General features: G+C 44.7%; 1 long non-coding RNA gene across 1 annotated transcript; it reads right to left on the bottom strand.

Annotated features, from left to right (window-relative positions):
- Nucleotides 1–497: 497 nt before the first annotated feature.
- On the bottom strand, nt 498–12,889 carry LOC133385864 (uncharacterized). Its single transcript, XR_009762984.1, has 3 exons — nt 12,694–12,889; nt 2,758–2,867; nt 498–1,665 (listed from the first exon to the last, which is right to left on the bottom strand). It is a non-coding gene; the product is annotated as an uncharacterized LOC133385864 (long non-coding RNA).
- Between the last annotated feature and the right edge of the window lie 113 nt (nt 12,890–13,002).

Genomic DNA, 13,002 nt, shown 5'->3' with positions numbered 1-13,002 from the left:
CAACGTTCCAGTGTGCCAGACATGTATCCAAGGGAAATAACAATAACTATTAAAATGGCTAACAATAGAATCAACCAAATCTGCTTCCAGCAGGGCCCTCACCCAAATGTGAGTCCCTGTAACACTGCTTTGTAAGCACGTTATCCTGTGCAGGTAATACATCTGGGACTAACACCGAAGGTTATTATGACTGCTTCCAGTCCTGCCACTTGAAACATTAATCACCCCATCTTCCCCCAGTATCTATAAAAATATACATGTGGGTACATTTAAACAAACATATATATTCATATGTGCATACCCAAACCATTAAGTGCCAAAGTCAAGTTTGTAATTTTATCTTATATTACTATAACAATCCCAGATGGAAGTTATCAAAAAAATGAACAAAAATTTGTTTAGCCTTGTAATTATGAAATTCCTATTTACTTAATGCCAAAGCCTTATACAGTAGTTGACCTTTAATGTCACTTCCGTCTTTGAGGAAGGGAGTTAGAACATAAAGGATGAGAATTGATAGATGTTTCTGTCTGTTGAATCTGAGTCATTTCTTTTTAGATGAGACCATATTCCATCTTTCAGTATCTTGAGATTCTAATGCATCTTCTTCTTTGTCTAATTCCTCCAAATCCCATGGGATTCCTATATATAATAAGCGAAGAATATGGCAAGCTTCTTGTTTTGTGGTAGCTGTGTGTAACATGCCATCTAATTCAACACAAAGATGAAATGGGAACCCCCAGCGATATTTGATGTTTGCAGCCTGTAACTTCTCTGTTGCTGGTCTCAAGTCACATCTTTTCCTCAAGAGTCTCTGTACTCAGATCCTGAAGGACCATGATTGCTTCATTCTCATATTTCAGACCTCCTTTGTCTCTCATGGCTTTCATAAATCTATCTTTGAGTTGAAAATGAACAAAAGCCACTATAATATCTCGTGGCCTTGCAGGAGCTCTGGATTTGGGAGCTAAGCTACGATGGGCTCGTTCCAAGTCTAATGCTGCTATAAGAATTTCAGGGATTGCTGTAGACCACCATGTTGTAAGAAATGAAATAATGTCTCCCTGTTCTTTATCTTCAGGGACCCCATGAAAGTGTACATTCCAACGTCTTCCTCTGTTCTCCTGTTCATCCACCTTTATTTGCAGATCCTTATTGACTTTTAAAAGTTTTTGGATTTTGTCAGCTTTTTTATGCTTAGTTCCATAGCTTCATTTGCTGTTGTTTCAATGGCCATAGTTTTCTGCGTTAATTTTTCTAACGTTTCTTTTGTTGAGTCAAAGGCTTTTTGCCATTCAGCAATTAACAATGAGTGCATTTTTGTAGCCGCTCCATTATAGTTTCAAGCAAGGTTTCAAGATCATAGGACACCATTTCCCCTTGCCCCATTTTCTCAACTTTTGCCACCATTTTGTAATCACGATAGGGGCTGTTTCCAAAATCTTAAACTAGTGTCTCTAAATGAGACTGCCAAGCCTCCGTTTATAATCTGGAGCATGCTTTGTTAGTTCGTTTGCCAGTGGTTGTTTAAAAAATCAAGATATTTAACACGGGGGTGTCAGTATTTGCAGCGGTAGTGCGGTGGGGACTGGAGCGATCTTCTCACGCTGCTACTTGGCTTTGCGTGTGCATGCACCCCCCAGACATCTTTCTGAAGGGTCAAATCTGTAAAGAAATTTTGAGCAGCCATGTTGAAAGGTAGGGGCAGGGCATTCCAGGCAGGGGGTTGCCAACCATACTTGGATATGGATATCTTTGGAGAGGATCCCTAGTCAAGCTTTACCAACAACACAATCTAAACCATATCTACTGAGAAGTAAGTCCTATTGAGTTATATGGGGCTTAGATCCTTAGTGTGTTTAGAACTGCAGCCCTTCGGGGACATCCATCTTTATTCCTGAGTGCTCCCATCTAACATCTCCACAACTCTAGGCTCCTTTCTTCCTACAATGGCCTTCTGGTGACTGGGCTGGCCTGAGGGCAATTAAACCCTTTTTGCCAGAAGCAAGTTGGCTAAATTAAATGTTCCCTACCCAGGCTTCATCTTTTAGCTAAGATTTCTATCTTAATTTCCAATCAGAGAAATGTTTTTGTTTGAATTGTATGCGCCAAGCAACTCTGGTGCTTAATGACATCACTCAGGCCCACCCCATGACATCAATAGGACTTGCCCCATGAAATCACTTGTGCCCACCCCATTACATCACTCAGGCACACCCCTATGACATCACTAGGGCCCGCCCCCAAGATCTCAAGGTTTGGGATGCTTCTGACCTGGCAACCCTGCTCTGCTTCTTCTCAGGTCCTGCTCTAGACTAGGCTAGGCTGCTGCACAGTCTAGGCCCAAAAGCCTAGGAACCCCCATCAGATGCCCTAATAACATCCACCACCTACAGAGGCTGGCTGAGCACTACAGGGGAGGGGGAAATTCTCTGCAGTGCATAACAATACTGTCCTTCCTGCCTTTCCTTTCCCCAGTTGGAAACCCTTACATTTGCCAGCTTCCTCCCCCATCCTTCCATCAGGATTTGTGTTTGCTTCATTCATCCTTTTAACTCTTATACTTGCTGTGTTTGCATTCCCTTGGTAACTTTGCCCTGCCCCTCTCTTTGGATGGCTAAACTGTATTTCTAAAAGCTCAGTGGAAGTGTTAAGTTACTGCAATTCTGGAAATTTGGGGACTGAAGAAACATTTCATTGGGGGGCAGAATTATCATGGGGGGGCAATGCCCTCATTTGCCCGCCCTGTTGCTATACCCTTGGGTGAGTGCATGGTCCAAGACAGGCCAGGGATTGAGTTCAAGCAAATAAGGATCAAGGCAGGTGCATAGTCAAGGTTGAAGAGAGCCAAGCCAGCAACAGGAGACCTGGAAAGTAAGAAGCAGGTACGTAGTCAAGAAGGGCTAGCTGAAAAGATCTAAGACAGCAAGCAGGAGTAGGGGCAAGACTGAGTCCTCAGACTAGAGATGTCATTTGTTTATTATCAAATAATACTAAATAATAATCTTGGTGAAACAGATTATCTTGCCCCATTCCAGTCTGGGTTCAGGCCTGAATATGCGACTGAATTGACTTTGGTCACTCTGATGGATGACCTTTATTGAGAAAAGGACAGGGGAAGTGCAACCCTGTTATTCTTACTTGATGGGTATTGGATGCACTGTTTTACAGTGGTTCTGATGCTATCTCCAGGGTCATTTTCAGAGAATAGCATTGGGTGATTGTCTTTCAACCCTCTGGCAGTTGTGCTGTGGGGTGCCGCAGGGTACCATCTTGTCCCCCATGCTGTTTAACATCTATATGAAGCCATTGGGAACAGTCATCAGGAGATTTGGGGTGACGTGTCAGCAGTACGCTGATGATACCAGCTCTATTTCTCTGTAACATCTGAATCAGGAGAGGCTATGCAAGCCCTGGACTGCTGCCTGGACTCAGTGGTGGGCTGGATGAGGGCCAATAAATTGAGTCTGAATCCTAGCACGATAGATATGTTGTGGGTTGCTGGTTCCCGAGTTCGGATAATTGATCAGTTGCCTGCTTTGGATGGGGTCGTACACCCTCTAAAAGAGCAGGTTTGTAGTCTGGGGGTGCTCCTGGATCCATCTTTGTCACTAGAGGTCCAGGTGACCTCTGTGGCTAGGAGTGCCTTTTACCAGCTTTGACTGATAAGACAGCTGCGGCTGTTTCTGGACCGGGATAGCCTGACCACTGTTGTCCATGCACTGCTAACCTCCAGGCTGATTACGGTAATGCGCTCTATGTGGGGCAGAGCTTGGAAGATTACTTTTAAAAAGTAATAAATTACAGTTACAATTACATGCCCCCCAAACTAGTAATTACTATTACAATCGCTCTGAAAGTAACCGATTACTTTTTCTCAAAAGTAATCACTACAATTACATTTCAGTTACTTAAAAAAAAACACCCTACAAGGTGCTGGCCTTGGCTGCTGCACATCTAAGTAGCCTAAAACATCTGTAAAATAAACATACAGATACAGGGGTAGTAAAATAATTCTTTTTATCCATAAGATAGCAATGGTGGTCTCTCCGCTGGTGGGCACCTATCACCTTTGCTTGCATGCCTTGCTGATTCAGGTAATTGTGATTTAATAGGGCTTCTCAGCTCTATATTAATACTTTAGAATTGTAATAATAATTGTATTTTATAATGCTTCCATGTTATTTATTAATTTTATTTATTTGCTCTTCTATGATGTTTGTTTAAGTTCTGTTAAGTAAAGGAAATATATTTACTAAACTTATACGCAGAGCTTGGAAGATTACTTTTAAAAAGTAATAAATTACAGTTACAATTACATGACCCAAAAGCAGTAATTACCGTTACAATCACAATTGCTCTGAAAGTAACTGATTACTTGATACTTTTTCTCAAAAGTAATCACTACAAGGTGCTGGCCTTGGCTGCTGCACATCTAAGTAGCCTAAAACAACATTAAAAATAAACACATACAGTAGGGCCCCGCTTTATGGCGTTCCGCTTTACGGCGCTTCGTTCATGCGGCGGTTTTCAATTAGGGAAAGGCCCCGTTCTTACTGCGCTTGTTCCGCTAATACGGCGGGTTTTTCTGTCGTGTGCCATTTTGACGTCATTTTTGCGCGACGCAGCCCATTATAGTCTATGGGGCCCCGCTTTACGGCGATTTCCGCTTTACAGCAGGGGCCTGGTCCCTAACCCGCCGTATTAGCAGGGCCCTACTGTACAGAGATAGTAGAACAATTCTTTTTATCCATAAGATAGCAATAGTCTCTCCGCTGGTAAGGGAGGTGGGGAGGGAGGCAGAGGCCACTACTCAGATCTTTGCACATCAAACCAAGTGCAACCCCCCCCCCCGCCAGCCAGCATAATCTCTCTCACTTAACGACCTCCAGGACCCTGCCCTGCCACCAACTAAGGGACACTCACCCAAGCAAACATTTTCTCCTGAGATGCAAAAGTTAAAATACACAGTAGCCAGAGAGGGTGGTGGAGGCCGCTTTGTGTGCCAAGCGCAAACACAGTATTCATACACGTTGTCATCTTTCACCTCCTCAGTTCTTTATCTCCATTCTGCTGCTGCCTCCTTCTCCTCTATCCATGTTCTTGCCTTCCCTCCACTCCATTCTTCACCACCACTATCAATTTTTTTAAACAATTGTTTTCTTCACTCCACCCTTCCTCGCTCTCCACCTCCTCCCTCGTCGTCTTGATGAGCAAAACAGGCCCTCTTGATATACCACCCTCGGCAGTTCAAGGGTGACGGCATGGCAGAGGGTTTTCTTTGTTGTAGCCCCCAAACTGTGGAATTTCCACCCAACAGAGGTGTGTCTAAGTAGTGCAATCATTATTCAGTTTTCAGCACATGCTGAAGATGCACCTCTTTATCCTGGCCTTTGACAGTCGAATAGCATTTTCATGACCTATCTGAAAACTGTTAATTAATGTCATTAAAAAAATGATGATTTTTATCTTGTTTTAAACGGTAATTTTTTTTCCATTGTAAACTATCCTCGGATGTTATTGTGAATGGCAGGTAAGAAATCTAATAAGAATAAAAATAATGCAGATGGGAAAGAGTAAGGTTTAAAATATATGGTTTGGAGTCAGGAAGCATGACCAGTTCTCACATGAACCTGCCCATTTGTAAGGATTAACTTTAGCAGCTCTTCTCTGGCTACCTCTGCCATCTGAGGTGAGATGGCTGGGAACAGGAGCTTCTTAGTGGTAGTACCTCAATGTGGAATGCTTTCTGCAGATCTATTAATCTGGAACTTAATTTGATGAAGCTTAAAGATAGTGACAATTTTAAAACAACCTCCTTAGTCCATGGCTGAAGTGTGACTTCTAGCTCACACTAACGATTAAGGCACACTATACGAGATTGTAAATCATGCTGTACTATAAAAACTCAATGGAAATAATTTAAAAAAACTCTTTCTGTCCCTGAAGAAATCTAGCCATGACTACAAAGTAGTGACATGATTCATGTACTTTGGAACAGGCTCATTAAATTGACAGGAATACTCAAGTATGCCAGGTCTGTTGCCCAAAAAACATCCATCATTCATGATATGATACTAGATGAGGGCGCAGACCTGGCATGTATTACGGAAACCTGGCTGGATGAAGCTTCTGCTCCTACTTTGGCTGCCATGTGCCCAGCTGGGTTTTTGTATGCACGGCAGCCGAGAGTCGGGAGTCGGGGGAGTGGCGGTTATTTATCAAAGGTCCTCACCAGACCCCCACTCTATGAGACCAAGGTGGCAGATTGCATGTACTGGAGGTTGGGACCAAAGGGCAGTCTAGGGATCCTGCTTGTGTACCGTTTACCCCGCTGCACGATGGAATCCCTGGCCGAGGTGCTGGGGGTGGTCTCGGATGTACAGGTGCAGTCCCCAAACCTTCTGGTATTGGGGGACTTTTTCAACGTGCATTCAGAGGCCAATCTCACTGGAGCACCTTGGGACTTCTTGGAAACCATGGCTTCCTGGGAGCTGCACCTTATTTCAATGGGCCCCACCCATGTGCCGGTCATGCACTCAACCTTGTGTTTGTCTCGGGAGAGGAGGGGAGTGGTCTGAAAATTGGGGATACATCCATCACCCCCTTGTCATGGTCAGATCACTACCTGGTGAGGATGGACCTTTCACTGCCGCAAACCCTCTGTGGGGGTGGAGGACCCATTAAGATGGTCCGCCCCAGGTGTTTGATGGAGCCTGATGGATTCCTGAATGCGCTTGGGGATACTTTGGAGCAAGCACACGGCCACTCGGCTGAAGCCCTGGTGGAGGGCTGGAATGCCGTGATCACCGGGGCATTACACCAAGTGGCTCCAAAACGCCCTCTCCCCCTGAATAGAACTCAGACGGCGCCGTGGTTTACTGGTCGGTCCAGTTGCTCCGGAACCGATGGAACATGATAAGGTCTCCTGTGACGAGTTTGCTAAACACTTAACGGATAAAATCAATCGTATCAAAAGCGATATTCCGCACACTGTGGATACAGAGAGTGAGCCAGAGGTGAACAGTGTTGCTTCGGTGGAGTGGGATCGGTTCCAGCTTCTTCCTTCTGATGAAGTGGACAAGGTGCTTTCAACTCTAAGGCCGACCACCTGCTTACTGGATCCTTGCCCTTCGTGGCTCATTATGAGCTGCAAAGATCGACTGGGAGAGAGGATCAAGCTGATTGGAGAGGGAATAATGCCGTCAGTGCTCAAGGAAGCGATAATAAAACCGATCTTAAAAAAGCCCTCCTTGAACCCTCAAGATTTGAACAACTTTCGCCCAGTCTCAAATGTGCCATTCTTAGGCAAGGCAGTTGAGCGGGTGGTGGCTAAACAGTTGCAAGCACACTTGGAAGAAGCGGATTATCTTGATCCATTTCAGTCGGGCTTCAGACCGGGAGATGGGACTGAAACAACCTTGGTTGCCTTGGTAGATGATATGAGAAGGGCGTGGGATAGAGGCGAAGGCACCTTCCTTGTCCTCCTCGATCTCTCAGCAGCTTTTGATACCGTTGACCATGCTATCCTCTTGGACCGCCTGCAGAGGTTAGGTATTGGGGGCACTGTATTGCAGTGGATCCATTCCTTCCTCTCTGGGAGATACCAAAGAGTAGCATTGGAGGAGGAGGTTTCAGATCCCTGGCCCCTCACTTGCGGGGTGCCACAGGGTTCTATCCTTTCTCCAATGCTTTTTAACATCTATATAAAGCCGCTGGGAGAAATCATCAGGAGATTTGGGCTGCAATGTCATCAGTATGCGGATGACACGCAGCTCTATCTCTCATTTAAATCTTCACCAAGGTTGGCTGTGGAAACCCTGTCCGAGTGTCTGGGGTCGGTGAGTGGCTGGATGGGAAGGAATAAGCTGAAGCTGAATCCTGACAAAACCGAGGTGCTGTTTGTGGGAGACAAGGGAAGGTTGGGAGATATAGACCTGGTGCTTAATGGGGTACGATTGCCCTTGAAAGACCAGGTCCGTAGCCTGGGGGTCATTCTTGACTCCCAGCTGTCTATGGAGGCTCAAGTTTCAGCTGTAAGCCGGGCAGCTCTGTATCAACTCCATCTGATACGGAGGCTACGCCCCTACCTTCCCAATCATCTGCTCCCACTGGTGGTACATGCCCTGATCACCACTCGCCTAGACTACTGTAATGCACTCTACGTGGGGTTACCCTTGAAAACAGTTCGGAAGTTACAATTGGTACAGAATGCAGCGGCGCGTCTGATTGCAGGCAGCCGCCATAGAGATCACATCACTCCTGTGTTGAAGGAGTTGCATTGGTTACCGGTTGTGTACCGAACCCAATTCAAGGTGTTGGTTTTAACCTTTAAAACCCTATACGGTTGTGGCCCAGCCTAAGAACATAAGAACATAAGAACATAAGAAGAGCCTGCTGGATCAGGCCAGTGGCCCATCTAGTCCAGCATCCTGTTCTCACAGTGGCCAACCAGGTGCCTGGGGGAAGCCCGCAAGCAGGACCTGAGTGCAAGAACACTCTCCCCTCCTGAGGCTTCCAGCAACTGGTTTTCAGAAGCATGCTGCCTCTGACTAGGGTGGCAGAGCACAGCCATCATGGCTAGTAGCCATTGATAGCCCTGTCCTCCATGAATTTGTCTAATCTTCTTTTAAAGCCGTCCAAGCTGGTGGCCATTACTGCATCTTGTGGGAGCAAATTCCATAGTTTAACTATGCGCTGAGTAAAGAAGTACTTCCTTTTGTCTGTCAATCTTCCAACATTCAGCTTCTTTGAATGTCCACGAGTTCTAGTATTATGAGAGAGGGAGAAGAACTTTTCTCTATCCACTTTCTCAATGCCATGCATAATTTTATACACTTCTATCATGTCTCCTCTGACCTGCCTTTTCTCTAAACTAAAAAGCCCCAAATGCTGCAACCTTTCCTCGTAAGGGAGTCGCTCCATCCCCTTGATCATTCTGGTTGCCCTCTTCTGAACCTTTTCCAACTCTATAATATCCTTTTTGAGATGAGGCGACCAGAACTGTACACAGTATTCCAAATGTGGCCGCACCATAGATTTATACAACGGCATTATAATATTGGCTGTTTTATTTTCAATACCTTTCCTAATTATTGCTAGCATGGAATTTGCTTTTTTCACAGCTGCCGCACACTGGGTCGACATTTTCATCGTGCTGTCCACTACAACCCCGAGGTCTCTCTCCTGGTTGGTCACCGCCAGTTCAGACCCCATCTGAAGGAGCGCCTCCAGCATCGACAGGGATGCCGCTCAACAAGATCAACCTCAGAGGGCCTTCTCTGGATCCCACCAGTCAAAACAGCCAGGCTGGTGAGGACTCGAGGGAGGGCCTTCTCAATACTGGCCCCCGCCCTTTGGAACTCTCTCCCTAGTGACCTACGCCATGCCCCATCTATAATAAGCTTCCGCATTACCCTGAAGACTTGGCTTTTTAGGCGGGCGTTTGAGATGGGGTAGTTTTCTACTGTTTTAAAATTTTAATTGTTTTATATACTGTTTTATCTTGTACGTCGCCCAGAGTGGCTGGACAACCAGCCAGATGGAAGACTAACAAATTTAATAATAAAATAAAAATAAAAAGAGTAAAATGGGAGTGATCTATTGGAGCATTGCACCTTGATCCTTATAAAGCTGATATCTATTGGCATGTATCACTGAAATAATAGAGATTTGCTTTTATAATATAGAAGCCCTGCAAAGATCAAACAGTGTATATAAGAACATAAGAACATAAGAAGAGCCTGCTGGATCAGGCCAGTGGCCCATCTAGTCCAGCATCCTGTTCTCACAGTGGCCAACCAGGTGCCTGGGGGAAGCCCGCAAGCAGGACCCGAGTGCAAGAACACTCTCCCCTCCTGAGGCTTCCAGCAACTGGTTTTCAGAAGCATGCTGCCTCTGACTAGGGTGGCAGAGCACAGCCATCACAGCTAGTAGCCATTGATAGCCCTGTCCTTCATGAATTGGTCTAATCTTCTTTTAAAGCCATCCAAGCTGGTGGCCATTACTGCATCTTGTGGGAGCAAATTCCATAGTTTAACTGTGCGCTGAGTAAAGAAGTACTTCCTTTTGTCTGTCCTGAATCTTCCAACATTCAGCTTCTTTGAATGTCCACGAGTTCTAGTATTATGAGAGAGGGAGAAGAACTTTTCTCTATCCACTTTCTCAATGCCATGCATAATTTTATACACTTCTATCATGTCTCCTCTGACCTGCCTTTTCTCTAAACTAAAAAGCCCCAAATGCTGCAACCTTTCCTCGTAAGGGAGTCGCTCCATCCCCTTGATCATTCTGGTTGCCCTCTTCTGAACCTTTTCCAACTCTATAATATCCTTTTTGAGATGAGGCGACCAGAACTGTACACAGTATTCCAAATGCGGCCGCACCATAGATTTATGCAACGGCATTATGATATTGGCTGTTTTATTTTCAATACCTTTCCTAATTATCGCTAGCATGGAATTTGCCTTTTTCACAGCTGCCGCACACTGGGTCGACATTTTCATCGTGCTGTCCACTACAACCCCGAGGTCTCTCTCCTGGTCGGTCACCGCCAGTTCAGACCCCATGAGCGTATATGTGAAATTCAGATTTTTTGCTCCAATATGCATAATTTTACACTTGTTTATATTGAATTGCATTTGCCATTTTTCTGCCCATTCACTCAGTTTGGAGAGGTCTTTTTGGAGCTCTTCGCAATCCCTTTTTGTTTTAACAACCCTGAACAATTTAGTGTCATCAGCAAACTTGGCCACTTCACTGCTCACTCCTAATTCTAGGTCATTAATGAACAAGTTGAAAAGTACAGGTCCCAATACCGATCCTTGAGGGACTCCATTTTCTACAGCCCTCCATTGGGAGAACTGTCCGTTTATTCCTACTCTCTGCTTTCTGCTTCTTAACCAATTCCTTATCCACAAGAGGACCTCTCCTCTTATTCCATGACTGCTAAGCTTCCTCAGAAGCCTTTGGTGAGGTACCTTGTCAAACGCTTTTTGAAAGTCTAAGTACACTATGTCCACTGGATCACCTCTATCTATATGCTTGTTGACACTCTCAAAGAATTCTAATAGGTTACTGAGACAGGACTTTCCCTTGCAGAAGCCATGCTGGCTCTGCTTCAGCAAGGCTTGTTCTTCTATGTGCTTAGTTAATCTAGCTTTAATCATACTTTCTACCAGTTTTCCAGGGACAGAAGTTAAGCTAACTGGCCTGTAATTTCCAGGATCCCCTCTGGATCCCTTTTTGAAGATTGGCGTTACATTTGCCACTTTCCAGTCCTCAGGCACGGAGGAGGACCCAAGGGACAAGTTACATATTTTAGTTAGCAGATCAGCAATTTCACATTTGAGTTCTTTGAGAACTCTCGGGTGGATGCCATCCGGGTCCGGTGATTTGTCAGTTTTTATATTGTCCATTAAGCTTAGAACTTCCTCTCTCGTTACCACTATTTGTCTCAGTTCCTCAGAATCCCTTCCTGCAAATGTTAGTTCAGGTTCAGGGATCTGCCCTATATCTTCCACTGTGAAGACAGATGCAAAGAATTCATTTAGCTTCTCTGCAATCTCCTTATCGTTCTTTAGTACACCTTTGACTCCCTTATCATCCAAGGGTCCAATCGTCTCCCTAGATGGTCTCCTGCTTTGAATGTATTTATAGAATTTTTTGTTGTTGGTTTTTATGTTCTTAGCAATGTGCTCCTCAAATTCTTTTTTAGCATCCCTTATTGTCTTCTTGCATTTCTTTTGCCAGAGTTTGTGTTCTTTTTTATTTTCTTCATTCGGACAAGACTTCCATTTTTTGAAGGAAGACTTTTTGCCTCTAAGAGCTTCCTTGACTTTGCTCGTTAACCATGCTGGCATCTTCTTGGCCCTGGCGGTACCTTTTCTGATCTGTGGTATGCACTCTAGTTGAGCTTCTAATATAGTGTTTTTAAACAACTTCCAAGCATTTTTGAGTGATGTGACCCTCTGGACTTTGTTTTTCAGCTTTCTTTTTACCAATCCCCTCATTTTTGTGAATATAAATTTCTAGAGTTTTCATTTCTTTTTCCTGACAGTTTCTCTGCCTTTAATTGTTGTATGGTTGCAGCTGTAGCTTCGCTTCGTATGAACACGCAGATGAATTTCTGCCCGTCCTGAAGCTTTTAAAGGCACTTGAGCTATCCATAGAAAAAAGGGGGAGTCACAATCTTTTCTCATTGTACAGCTAGGTTGCCCTAGGCCTTGTCGTTCTGTACGGAATGTTGCGTAGCCCCGTGCCCAGAGTAAGTAACCAGAATTGGCCTAGGTAGCCAGATGCAAGACAAGCTCAGACCGAATAAAGCTTTAAGAGTCTTTATTATCACTACACGTCTTTCCCAGCTCCTTCAAACCTCTATCACAACCCCCACACTTGCTTTCGGTTTCCCAAGCAATATATACAGTAACAGTGCCCTTCGCCAGCAACATCTGCTCCTTTGGCCTTGGCACTTCTCTTTCGCTGGATTAACCCCATAGTAGCTGGTTCTCCAACTGTCTTTGTGGGAACTAACAGAACATGATTCTCCTGAGTGGTCAACAAGCCTCTGTGTCTCTGCCGCCACCTCCCCGCTCTGACGACAGTCTTGGGGAAAAGAGAGCTCGCATCACTACCCCTCCCTCGTTGCACTCCATTTTCTATCGAGATTGAAGAGTAAAGTCATGATTCAATTACCTGAAGAAGAAACTTCCGGTTCCTCTTGGCGCTAATATTTTCTCCCTGGGACGGACGTGGGAACTGCTAAAAGAAAATTAGAGTGTCTTCCCCCGCCTAAAAAAAATACAGCAGCAAAGACAGATGTTCACCCTCTTTCCAGACTCGAAGTTTTATTTATATAGAAAATGCAGTAGTGGTAGTAGTATTTACCAACATAATCCTTTATATGTTTACTCAGGAGAAAGTTTTATAGAATTCAGTGGGGCTTCCTCAGTGAATATAGAACTGCAACTATCAGCACCACATATCTCCATGCAAGTCAACAGA

This window comes from Rhineura floridana, chromosome 5 (assembly GCF_030035675.1).
Source record: "Rhineura floridana isolate rRhiFlo1 chromosome 5, rRhiFlo1.hap2, whole genome shotgun sequence".
NCBI lineage: Eukaryota > Metazoa > Chordata > Lepidosauria > Squamata > Rhineuridae > Rhineura > Rhineura floridana.
This window is presented reverse-complemented; position numbering and strand designations above follow the sequence as displayed.